This window comes from Peromyscus leucopus, chromosome 7, assembly GCF_004664715.2.
Source record: "Peromyscus leucopus breed LL Stock chromosome 7, UCI_PerLeu_2.1, whole genome shotgun sequence".
Classification (NCBI taxonomy): Eukaryota; Metazoa; Chordata; class Mammalia; order Rodentia; family Cricetidae; genus Peromyscus; species Peromyscus leucopus.
In genome coordinates this window covers 30,545,201-30,557,213 of record NC_051069.1, presented here as the reverse complement: position 1 = coordinate 30,557,213, position 12,013 = coordinate 30,545,201, and the positions used below count along the sequence as shown (strand labels likewise).

The 12,013-nt window shown below is 46.2% G+C and overlaps 1 protein-coding gene across 1 annotated transcript in view; it reads right to left on the bottom strand.

Moving 5' to 3' along the window:
- The window catches only part of Grik4 (glutamate ionotropic receptor kainate type subunit 4), a 431,548-nt gene that overhangs the window by 299,337 nt on the left and 120,198 nt on the right, over positions 1-12,013 (bottom strand). Inside the window, exon 2 of the mRNA XM_037207580.1 lies at positions 6,810-6,914. The gene's annotated coding sequence lies outside the window, so the exon portion shown is untranslated. The remainder of the gene's footprint in view (positions 1-6,809; positions 6,915-12,013) is intronic.

Here is a 12,013-nt window from a genome sequence, read left to right as displayed (position 1 = left end):
AAATATATGTGCACTAGGCATCAGCACCTCCTGCTTTATAAAACAAACACAGGTGGACAGGAAAAGACCCAATATATTAATAAAGAATAACTTCAGTACCCCCATGTTCATCAATAGCTATGTCACGCAACTCCCCCCAAAACCAATGAGGAAACTCCAGAGTTAAGTTATATTATAGACCAAAGAGATGTAACAGATACCTACAGAACATTACATCCCAAACTGCAGATTATGTATTCATTTCAGCAGCTCATACAGCTCTCCCCAACAGAGATAATATTTTAGGTTGTAAAACAAGTCTTGACAAATACCAAAAAAGAAAGAATAGCTTGTAACTTTTTTCTCATAATAATGGAATAAAACTGAACCAACAGCAAGAGAAACTCTATAAACATATGGAAGTTGAGAAATTTACAAAAGAAAGAGAAAGAAATCCAAAATTAATAAACTCTAAGACAACAAAGAATGAGTAACAAAATATACCACTGAAATATGGAGGGTTGATTAGGAATTAATTTAAAAATTTATACCCCAATATACTGAGAAATCTAGAAAAATCTATATAATTTTCAGACACAAAAGAACTACCAAAATTGAATCAAAAGGATATAAAAATCCTAAGTGCAATAATAACAAGGAATAAGATTGATACATTAATAAAAAGGTATCCAGACAAAGAAAAACATAGTGCCAGGCAATTCACTGTTAAAGTCTGTAAGATACATAAGACAATGGAATAGAAGATCCAGAAATAAACACAAGCAACTATAGTCATTGATCTTTGACAACGTTGACAAAGGCCAGTGCTGGAGAAAAGACAGTCTCCTTAACACAGAAACCTCAGAAATCTTCAGAGCCACTAGAAACTAGATCTCTCACCCTGAACCAAAATCAACCTGAAATTAATTAAAGACCTTAATAGAAGACACAAGACTCTCAAAGAACGAAAGAACAGAGAGAAAACACTTCAAAATGTAAGAATAGGAGGCTTTCTGAATAGGATTTCAATGGCTCAAGAAATTATAGTAAGAATTGACAAACAGGACTGTATCAAACTAAAAACATTCCACAAAGAAAAAAAAAAAATCTAGAGTAAAGGCGCAGCCTACATAATGGGAGAAAGTCTTTGCCACCTATTCACCCAACAGAAAATTAATATACAAAGGACTCCAAAAAAAAGAATGCTCAAAGGACACACATTCCAGTCAATAAATGGGCAATTGAACTGAGGAGACACTTTTTTTTTTGGTTTTTTGAGGCAGGGTTTCTCTGTGTAGCTTTGCGCCTTTCCTGGAACTCACTTGGTAGCCCAGGCTGGCCTCGAACTCACAGAGATCCGCCTGCCTCTGCCTCTCAAGTGCTGGGATTAAAGGCGTGCGCCATCACCGCACGGCTGAGGAGACACTTCTTAAAAGGTATAAATGGCCAAAAAATACATGGCGAAAGGGTCAACGTTTTTAGTCATTAAATGTAAATCAAAACTACACTGAGATTCCATCTCACGCCACTCAGAATAGTTATCATCAAGTAAGAAAAAAAAGCAATAAATAATGGCAAAGATGCAGGGGAAAGGGAAATCCTTATGTGTTGTTGGCATAAATGTAAATTAACAAGTACAGACAGTGTGGGAATCAGTATGGAGGACCTTAAAAAACAAAATCTACTGTATCATCTAGCAATGTGACTTCTGGGTGTACACCTGAAGAAAATGAAGTTAGCATACACTGGAGAGAGTGCATACCTGAGGTCATTGCTGCACTATTGACAATAGCCAATGGGATGGCGATTCTTTGTTGTCAACTGACTACATCTGGAATGAACTACAATCCAGAAATGGAGGGCACACCTGTTGAGAGATTTTCTGCTTGGTTTGAAGTGGGTGAACTCACTTCTAGTTTGGGCCTTTAATCTGGACCTTAAGGCTGTAAGTCACATGCCTTTAATCTGGATCTTCAGGTGGGAAGATATACCTTTAATATAGGCCATACCTTCTGCTGGAAGTCTATATAAAGACAAGAAGGAAGTTTTTGCTCTTTGCCTGCTTGCCTGTCCTTGCCTTGCTAGCACATCCATTCCTGCATTGGCACTGCATTCTACCTCTTCAGGATCCCAGCACAGACAGAAGACCAGCTGAGATATCCAGCCTGGTGGGTATGAGCAACTACTAAATTCTTGAATTTTCTGTTCACAGCTAGCCAATATTGGATTAACTAGACTGCAGTCTGTAAGTCACTCCAAATAATCCCATATATATAGAGAGATATAATATATATAATCCCATATATAATCATATATATATATATATATATATATACACACACACAGAGAGAGAGAGAGAGAGAGAGAGAGAGAGAGAGAGAGAGAGAGAGAGACTAGAGAACCTTGACTAATGAAGCCAAGTTAGATAATTGGCCTAGTTGTCTACCAGAAGATGAATGAATAAAGGAAATGTGGCATGCATACATACATACAACCAAACATTAGTCATCAATAAAGAAAAAGATCATGTCATCTGAAAGAGAATGGATAGAACTGAAGAGCATGATGTTAATGGAAATAAGGCAGACTGAGAAACACAAGTGTCATGTTTTCTGCCATATGTGTGGTCTAGAAGTAAAAGACGATGTGGAAGTTGAGGAGGGAACTATGTGGGAAGAGAAATGGAATCAGGAAGGAGAGAGAGATGAGGAAAAGATAACAGAGGAGGAGGGGGAGGGGAAACTGTGGTGGTAAGTAAAATAAAAAAATTACTAATTCAATAAAATAAAATTTTCAAAAAAGAAAGGATAACAGGAAGGGACTATTCTCCAAGTAGGTTATGTACAGATATGAAAACCATTATTTTATAAATTAATAACCCCTTAGAACTCTGCTCGGGTAGACACTGGCCCAGTGACTTCTGCAGAGCAGAAGAGCTGTTTCTTACTCTGGATGCTGGTAACACGGGTCAGGACCCTTGTGCACTTTTCCTTAGGCATGTTAAGCTTCAGAAGTTTTCTGTGTTTGACGATACTCTACATTTGAACATGCACTCACTCTTCCCATCATACCTTGCAGCTTCCCCTGCACATGTTCAGGGGAAGGTGTGTGTGTGTGTGTGTGTGTGTTCTCCTCTCTACACATCCCCAGAATTATGTCCTCCCCTGTGAGCCAGCATGGCAGCCTGTGGTGACTCAGAGGTAGCACTTTCCTCTCTGGCTGATGCTGTCGTTAAGTCTCCAGCTGGGATCACTGTGAGCCTCTTAAGAGCAAGGACTGTCCCCAGTTTTCTGTGGTGTCCCCAGAGCCTCTTTACAAACAGCAGATGCATGGTGCCTATTTGTTCAATGAGCATCAGGCCTCACACAGTCCCCTGCTGCAGGGAGGCGGAGGACGATATGGGAAGGAACAGAGGAGTAAAGGAAACTCTAATGATAACAAATCAGGCCCAGAATCTGTCCTTTCCTTCTTGATGTGGTTGGTGTTTTCCTCCCTGCTGTGACAAAATACTTACTAGAAGCAACTTAAAAGGAGGATTTGTTTGGGCTTGTAGTTGGAGAGGGGAAGGCATGGCAGAGTTCACAGTGGCGGGAGTGTGTGGTTGGGACTCCCCATATCCCAACTGCGAGGCAGCAGAGAAGTCAGGGCTAAAAGCAGGGCCAGGCTGGAACCCATGAACTGCACACCCCAGGGACCCACTTCCTCCAGCTAAGCTCCACCTCCTGAAGGTTCTAAACCTCCCTGGACAGCACCACCACCCAGGTACCAAATGCTCAAACACCCAAGCCAGTGGGAAACATTTGGTATGCAGGTCACAGCACTGGATGCTGGTGCAGAGACAGATTAAAGCCAACCTGGTCTCGAGAGAAGCCTGGCACTCTTTTGGTTTTTTTTTTTTTGTTTGTTTGTTTGTTTTTTTTTGGTTTTTCGAGACAGGGTTTCTCTGTGTAGCTTTGCGCCTTTCCTGGGACTCACTTGGTAGTCCAGGCTGGCCTCGAACTCACAGAGATCCACCTGGCTCTGCCTCCCGAGTGCTGGGATTAAAGGCGTGCGCCACCATCGCCCGGCATCACTCTTTTGGTTTTTAACTTTCTTTTTATTTATTCTTTGTGTCTTTCACATTATGCCTCCCAATCCCACCCATCTCCTCCCCCTAGTTAAAGAGAAAAAGGGAATAAATGGAGGAGAAAGGGAAAATTCTCATCAAGGAAGCTGCACCGTACGTAACACAGTGAGTCACACAGTAAACCCCTTTATCCATATGTTATTACATGCAGGCGTTCATCACAAAGAATCATTGGTCTGGTTCGAGGCCCTCACTGGGACTCTTCCTGGACATTCTGTTGCTGTCCTGTGTCATGGAGACCCTGCAGCCCTGGGTCTGCAGGACAGACCCCTCCTCTCACCACCCTGGCCCCCACGTTCCAGGAGATCACAGATGGGGTGGATATTGGGGTGGGCCAACACATAATCCTGGTTCTGGGCCTGGGTAGTTGCAGGGTTGGTCAGATCACCAGCTCTGCCTTGTCCTCACCACCACGATGAGCTCTCCAGCATTGCCCTAGGTAGTTCACCCCTTGCAGCGATGAGGAAGGGGCGGGGCCAGTTCTCCAGCTTTCATGTCCTCAGAGTCAGTTCTCCCACACCTACACCTTCAGGGCCAGCTCTACTGTGTTGCCCAGTGAGGTGTAGGGGCCACTCTCCTGAGTGCCACAGCTGATGAGGGGCAGGGACAGCTCTCCTGTTCTTATGACCTCAGGGTCAGCTCCTCCACCTTCCTCAGGCATTGATGAGTAATGGGGACAGCTCTCCCATGCTCACAACATCAGGACTGGCTCACCCACACCTTCACCAACAGGGTCAGCTCTATGGTGCTGCCCAGGTGAAGTGCAGAGTACCCTTCCCCAAGTGCTGTAGCTGTTAAGGGGGAGGGTCAGCTCCCTCACCCACCACAGGTGGCAGGGTCAAGGGGCAGAAGGGAATCTTTCTCTCACCCTCACCACGACATGGCAGACGAGGGGGTGTGGCCAGCTATCCCATTCTCACAGCCTTAGGGGTGGCTCACCAGCACCTCTGTAAACAGGGTCAGCTCTGCTGCTGCCTAGGCCAGGAGCAGGGCCCGCTTTCCTGGGCTGGCGCACTCTCACTTATGATAGCGCTGATCTTTTTGGTGATTGACTCTCTCCATGCTAAAGTGCAAACACAGCTAAGGCAGGGTTGTGTTTGTGCACCTAGGACTCAAAATGGGGATGCTCAGCCTGCTTTCAGGAGCCTCATTTAGTCTTAGCAGGAGAGGAGGCTCCTGATTTCTTGGGGGGGGGGGGCAATGCTAGAAACACTAGGCTATTGGCTTCCCCAGCCCTAAATTATTCAAATATTTTAATCTAGATGCTAGCTTTTAAAGACTAGGTCCATCTGCATGCCAACACCTCAATCTTTTATGGTTTTTACAGAGGAACTGGAAGTTCCAGCTTGCTGATCTCCCAAGCCAACAGTTAAAATGGAGAAGGAGGTGGAGGCAGAGGCCTGCCAGCCTTGGCTCTGTGTGACCTTGAGCATGCACTTCAGTATTCTGTATTCTTGGGTGTCGCCTCCCCATCTGTAACAGAACTTGTTTGGCAGATGGACTCTCTCAAGACCTGGGGTGGGGGTGGGGGGTACTGCAAACCACTGAGCCTCCCACTCATGCCACAGATGGTCCTTTCCATTTTTTGTACAGCCTGGGAAATGATCTCTCACCACTGGGTCTAGGGTTAAGGGCTCTCAGGACCTTAGAAATCATTGTTCTGAAAGGTAGTCTCTAGTTTCAGCCAGGCTTTGGAGCCAGGCACAACAAAAGTCACACCTGCATGAACTGAGTGCAATTCTGTCATCAAATAAAATGTACAGGGTTAATCTGACACCTACTTAGCCATCTACATGATAATTACCATGCCAGGTGCTGATTAGGCATAAACGGGAGGCACTGATGTAAATGGCTGTATTTAGTATTGCTTTGATACAGTATAACTGGATTTTTACAGTTCCTAGCTTTTTGACAGTTCATTTATCCACTCGACAATATTTATGGAGGCTGTAATATATGCCAAGCATTGTTCTAGAACTTGGGATACAGTCACACTTGGAAGGCCAGGGGATCAGAAGCAGACCTTTGCAGTGGCATTGAGAGCACTCTTCTGAACACCCTGGTTGGCTGTGTCAGTCATAAGGAGAGTGGGAGGACCACATGCAAAGGAGGCTGAAGCTGGCCCTGACCTTCAAAAAGGGACACTGTTGAACCCAGAGCCATCAGACCCTGTGGTGGTATTGTGTTCCCCAAAGTATTGTCCACTCTAATAAATTTATCTGGGGTCAGAGAACAGGGCAGCCACAATATTAAACATAGAGGTTAGGCAGTGGTAGCCCATGCCTTTAGTCCTAGCATTCCAGAGGCAGAGATCCGCCTGGATCTCTGTGAGTTCAAGGCCACACTGGAAATAGGCAGGCATGGTGATACATGCCTTTAATCCCAGGAAGTGATGGCAGGAAGCAGAAAGGTATTTAAGGCGTGAGGATGAGGAACTAGAGCCTGGTTAAGCTTTTAGGCTTTTAAGCAGCAGTTCAGCTCAGATCCATTTGGATGAGGACTCAGAAGCTTCCAGTCTGAGGAAACAGGATCAGCTGAGGAACTGGCGAGGTGAGGAAGCTGTGGCTTGTTCTGTTTCTCTGATCATCCAGTGTTCACCCCAATACGTGGCTCCAGATTTGATTTTATTAATAAGAACTTTAAGATTCATGCTACAAGACCCTATGGTTTCATCCACTGAAAACCCAGGAAAAGTAGTGCCTACCTCCGGGACGACGAGAACCAGAAAAGCAGGGAATGACTCGGACTTTTCCACCTGTGTCCCCAGTGCCTGGCACAGGCTGGCACATAGTAGGTACTCACACAGTATCTGTTGAAATAATGAAAGAACACAGAGATTGAGTTCAGAAATGAGGTAAGCTGTTGAGTACTTAACATATTGGCTACGGATTCACAATCTGATTTTTGCCCAACCCAAGCTCCCTGTCTGTGGCTCCTCACTCTCTCTGACCTAGCTCACAGATGCCATTCATCACCCTGCTCTATGATGGCCTCTCACTCCCAAGACCGTGGAGCACTGTGGTAGGAGCTGGCGCTTCTGCCCCTCTGCCTCTGCTTTCCCATGTACCTGCCCCAAATATATCCTCCTAACACCAACAATTTGTCAGCCCTACTTTTTCCAGAAGGAGAACCTAATTTGCATTCTGTCACCATGGCCAGACCATACAGCTTCTCCAAGCCAGAGGAGGTGCTCCTTGAACGTGTCTCAGACTTAATCACCTCTGACATGCCCCTGCCCCGATCTGTTTCTATTTCTCCCTCTCCAGCACCTCCAGCACCTTGGACAGTGCTCACAAGAGGCGCCCACAAATAAATGCAATTGCATGAACAAGTAGATGTTCTCCTTGACACTTAAACTGCCATGGAGGGCAGGGAACATCTCTTCTAGGCATACATCTACCTAACACACACGCAATGGGGCCTGTTCTGCACAGAGGCTCAATAAACAATCACTGATCCACGATAGCGGCCAGTTGATGGAGTGGACGAGCACAGTCTGAAGACAGCCCACGGCAGTCCTGTGCTGCTGCTGTGCAGGCTGTCTGGACCCCCAGCCCACCTGCACTGAACGGCAACCCTTCCCACTCTGCACTGTCCTCTGCTGTCCTCCTGGGACTACCACATCATTAATCGTGATTTTTTTCCGGGTAGGACAGAGAGGAGACTGACAGCCAGCAGACAGTGTTTGGTGGCAAAAAGGACAGACAGAGAAAATCAGAGGGGCAGTCAGATTAATTACAGGTTTTCTCTCAGCCGTGGGCAACAAGATCTTGATTACTTCTCCTGCCGCTCCAGGCTCCTCAAGACAAATGGATGTTTGCTTCCCTGATGTTCTTCACTACCCCTGGCTGAGAGAAAGACCAAACAGCAGCTGCTCGAATAGAGGGTCTGGGCTGGTGGCAAGCCACCATAGAGGAACAAGCCATCTCCTCTTGTAGACTCTGTGGCCACTTGAGGGAGAATTTAATTTTGTCCCCTAACACAGTTGTGGAGCACTTTGTAAATACTGCATGTCCTTGGCAACAAGTGTGGTGGCACCAGGATGCAAGACTGCCTGGGGAGTCGGGGGCCTGGGCACACCAGCTCTTCGGAGTCAACTCTTTGAGCATCAGCTTCTGATGCTGCAAAATGAAGGAATGAGGCGACATGTTCTCTAAGGATCTTTTAAGCTCCGAAATTCTGCACTTCTAAGAATGGAACTCCATGATAACACAGCATTTTTTGAATATTTATGGATGTTTACTATGTGCAAAAAGCACTATTTTCAACTCATTCAGTCTACAGAAGAGCCTTGGGAGGTAGATATACTCATTCATTCTCCCCACCTGCCGATATGGAGCCCGAGGACAGAGGGAGGGAGTGGTTTGTCAAGATCACGCAACTTGCAAAAGCAGAAATAGAGCCATCATATGCAGGACCCTATTCTTACCCACTACTCTCTCCACCCACCTTCTCCCTGAGTCCCAGAACCTAGCATGCAGCAGGTACATGAGGACAGGCGGGAACACGATAATGCTATACACTGATGTTAGAGAACACAGCACAGTGTAGACCTCACGCCATTTGCATATGTTGCTGAGTCAGGAGACATGAGACTGGGGATGCCTTCTGGAAAAACTACAGTTCCTGTATCCTTGACCATTAATGTTTCCTATAAAGAGCTTCTCCTGGGTATCTGTAATGAGTTACAGCATAGAGTTGACAGGGGGCTTTGAATATCGGCAGTAGGAGCTGAGCCTGGACTGACTCATTAGGATAAAATGAAGAATGACTGCTGGACAGATTGCCCAACCTGAGCCTGACTGTGGGAGGGTCCCATGCTCTCTGTGACTGTAGGTTCATGGTATCCAGACCACAGGGCAAGGGATAAGCATTCAGAATTCTCAAGTACTATTAAACACTAAGTATTGGGACACCCCTTCCTCTGACACACACATCCCTAAACCATTCTCAAAGAGATTTCAAACTGAGGCCCCTAATGCATCTTTAAACAAATGTCCCTCATCAGAAGACAGAGCACATGCCTGCTTTCCTATCCAGCTATCACTGTGTGTCCTTAAGCTGATTGTTTAATTTCTCTGGACTTTTTTCCCAGACCCACAAGACTACAGCAGACTGTAGCCCTCACTAGAAAGACAGTTGCCTGGGTCTTAGACATAATGCAGTCAATAAACATGGTCTTCCTTTCTTCATCTCTCCAGCCCCATTCAGCCTTTCCCTCCAGCTCCTGTGCACAAGATGCATCCACATCTCCTGACAAGACTGTTTCCAAGGCTTGCTTGCTGGAATGACTCCAGAGTCTTCACCTGCACGACGCAGCTCCAAGTCAACGTTGCCCCGGAAGCTCTTCCTTCAGCCACAGAATCTCTCCCTGCAATGCTGGAGGCCCTCTGTGTAGCCCCAGAAACTCTCTATGCAGCAGTCAGTCTCCCTTCCCCATTCAACCTCAGCCACACAGAGAAAAGTCAGCACACTGGGAGTGGAGACCTGTGTGACCTTGGACCTGCCGCTTAGCCTCCTAGGGTCCCTATTTCTTCTTCTGTAATGTGGGGAAACTGCACACTCACACCACCTACCTTTCTGGGTTACTAAGAAGACCAAATGAGATAATGCATGAAGAACTGCTTTGCAGATGAATAACGTACTTTTGGAGTAAAATGGTGCAGATAGTTTTCAAGCCCCAGACTGGCCAAGCACCTGAATCCTCGGCGTGGATTTGTCTTGTACTTTGTCCATTCTGTGAATATTTTTATCAAGAGCCTACTACCCACAGGCAATTCCCTAAGCCCTGGAATAGAACCCCTGCCATTGTGGGTCTTACCACGAGGGATGCTAAGTGACATAAATCTGACATTCAGGAAGCAGATGCCACTATTACAGACAGTGAAGGGAAAGCATAGGATGTTCTAGCTCAAGGTGTCCAGCCTTCCGCCCACAGACTTCACGTGTCTAAGGATAGCTATGAATGTAACCCAACACAAAATTGTAAACTTAAGTCATTATGAAATTTCTTTGTGATCACTGTCCTTATTTGTAATTTGATTGCAAGGTTCTTGAGTATGAACTTTTGGATGATAGCGTGGTTACTAAAGCAGTGATTCTCACCTTCCTAATGCTGCGGCCCTTCAATACAGGTCCTCACGTTGTGGTGACCCCCAACCATAACATTATTTTCATTGCTACTTCATAACTGTCATTTTGCTACTGTTATGAATTGTAATGTAAATGTCTGTGTTTTCTGATGGTCTTAGGTGACCCCCGTGAAAGGATTGTTCCACTCCCAAAAGAGTTGTGACCTACAGGTTGAGAACTGGTGCTCTAAAGGGTGACAAATAGGAAGGCTGGTGACAGTAGTATGGGATGGCCTATTAGGATTGAGCTAAAGACAGGAACCAATGGGCAAGGAGGAGATCAGCTCAGAGCAAAGAGTATGTGTGGCCCCTGGGGAGACATAAACTACGCTTTCAGAAATGGCTGTGTCCAGTGCTATAGAAAAGCTCAGAGACCCCCGATGTGTGTCTGCTGTGACAATACCCAGCCCCCCTCACTAGGATAACCTGCCCCCTACTCCTTGCTTTCTTAGGTCTAGGATAAGCCATGTCACCTAAAGCAGATGTCCCCCATGGGCCTGACACTAGACCTATCACCCTACAGATAAGGTTTATAGGGCATAGTCTCCTCATCCCCTCCTCTGAGCAGGCAATAGGCAGCTGGCCATAAGAAGTTGGAGACGATCGCCAGCTGTAGGTGTGCAGAGGACCCGAGTCAGACAGGAAGGGCAGGACTGGCTTAGCGTGTAAGCAATGCTCCTGGCATTTATCTGAGCCATTGGGCTGGGCCCTAGGGGAGATGGGCTCCTTGGAGAGAATAGGTGTGTCATGGTTTTGAAAGAAACCAGTTTAATGCTGGAGTGTGTGTAACACATTCAGAGCCAAGAGCACTTACAAAGGAGTCTGCAGAGGATCAGAGGGGAGAGGCCCAGGGAGAGCAGGTTTAAGGCATGGCCTAGTCAGCTCTGGAAATATATGTCCTCTCTCTGTTGGAATCTTGCTGATATTTTGAAGTGTTCTTTAGACCCTTGCCCGGGCCTTTCGGAAAGCCTGAAAGAAGCTAGAATGTTCAGCGTAGAATGAGATGAAATGGGATGATATCCCGTGTCATGGCAGCCAAAGTGTTAACCCAGGACGCCAGAAGAGGTCTTTTCTAGACTCACAGACAATGAGACCCAGGGTCAAGGTCAAAGGAGGATGGCAATCTAAGGTGATAAAGAAGAAGTCCCAAGGCCTGGAGCTGCTGGGGCACCCAAGAGGACACCTCAGTACGTCCCTGTCTGTAGCCACAAGCACAAGCAATTCTGATGTCTTAGACCCCATTTCAGAAAGCAGGGCTCTACCTGCTCTGCCTCAAATCCTAGACAGCACAGGGAAAAAAGCAGTCATCTGGGCAAGCACTCCTTGGAGTCACTCTAGACCGGCCCCTCAGCACTCCCAGCAGGAGAAAAACTAAACTAAATACAGGTCCAGAGACGCGGAGTGTGGTGCAGTTGGTAGGGAACTTTCCCAGCATGCACAAAGCCCTGAGTTCCACCCCCACACACTGCTTCCAGGGGAATGGTGGCATATGTCTACAATCCCAGTACTTGGAAAGCAGAAGCAGGAGGGTCAGAAGTTCAAGGCCATCTTTGGGTACATAGTGAGTATGAAGCCAACCTGAGCTACATGAGAACCTATATCAACAACGACAAAAATTCTTATAATAAGAGTTCACCCAAAGTAACTGGCATCCCTTTCAAAATACGTATCCTACAGGCCAACCACTAGGAATTGTCTAGAAGCACAAGGAGGACCCAGCCGATCCCTTTTCTCTATCCAGCTCAATCAGTACTGATTATCATCCACTTAGGGCAGA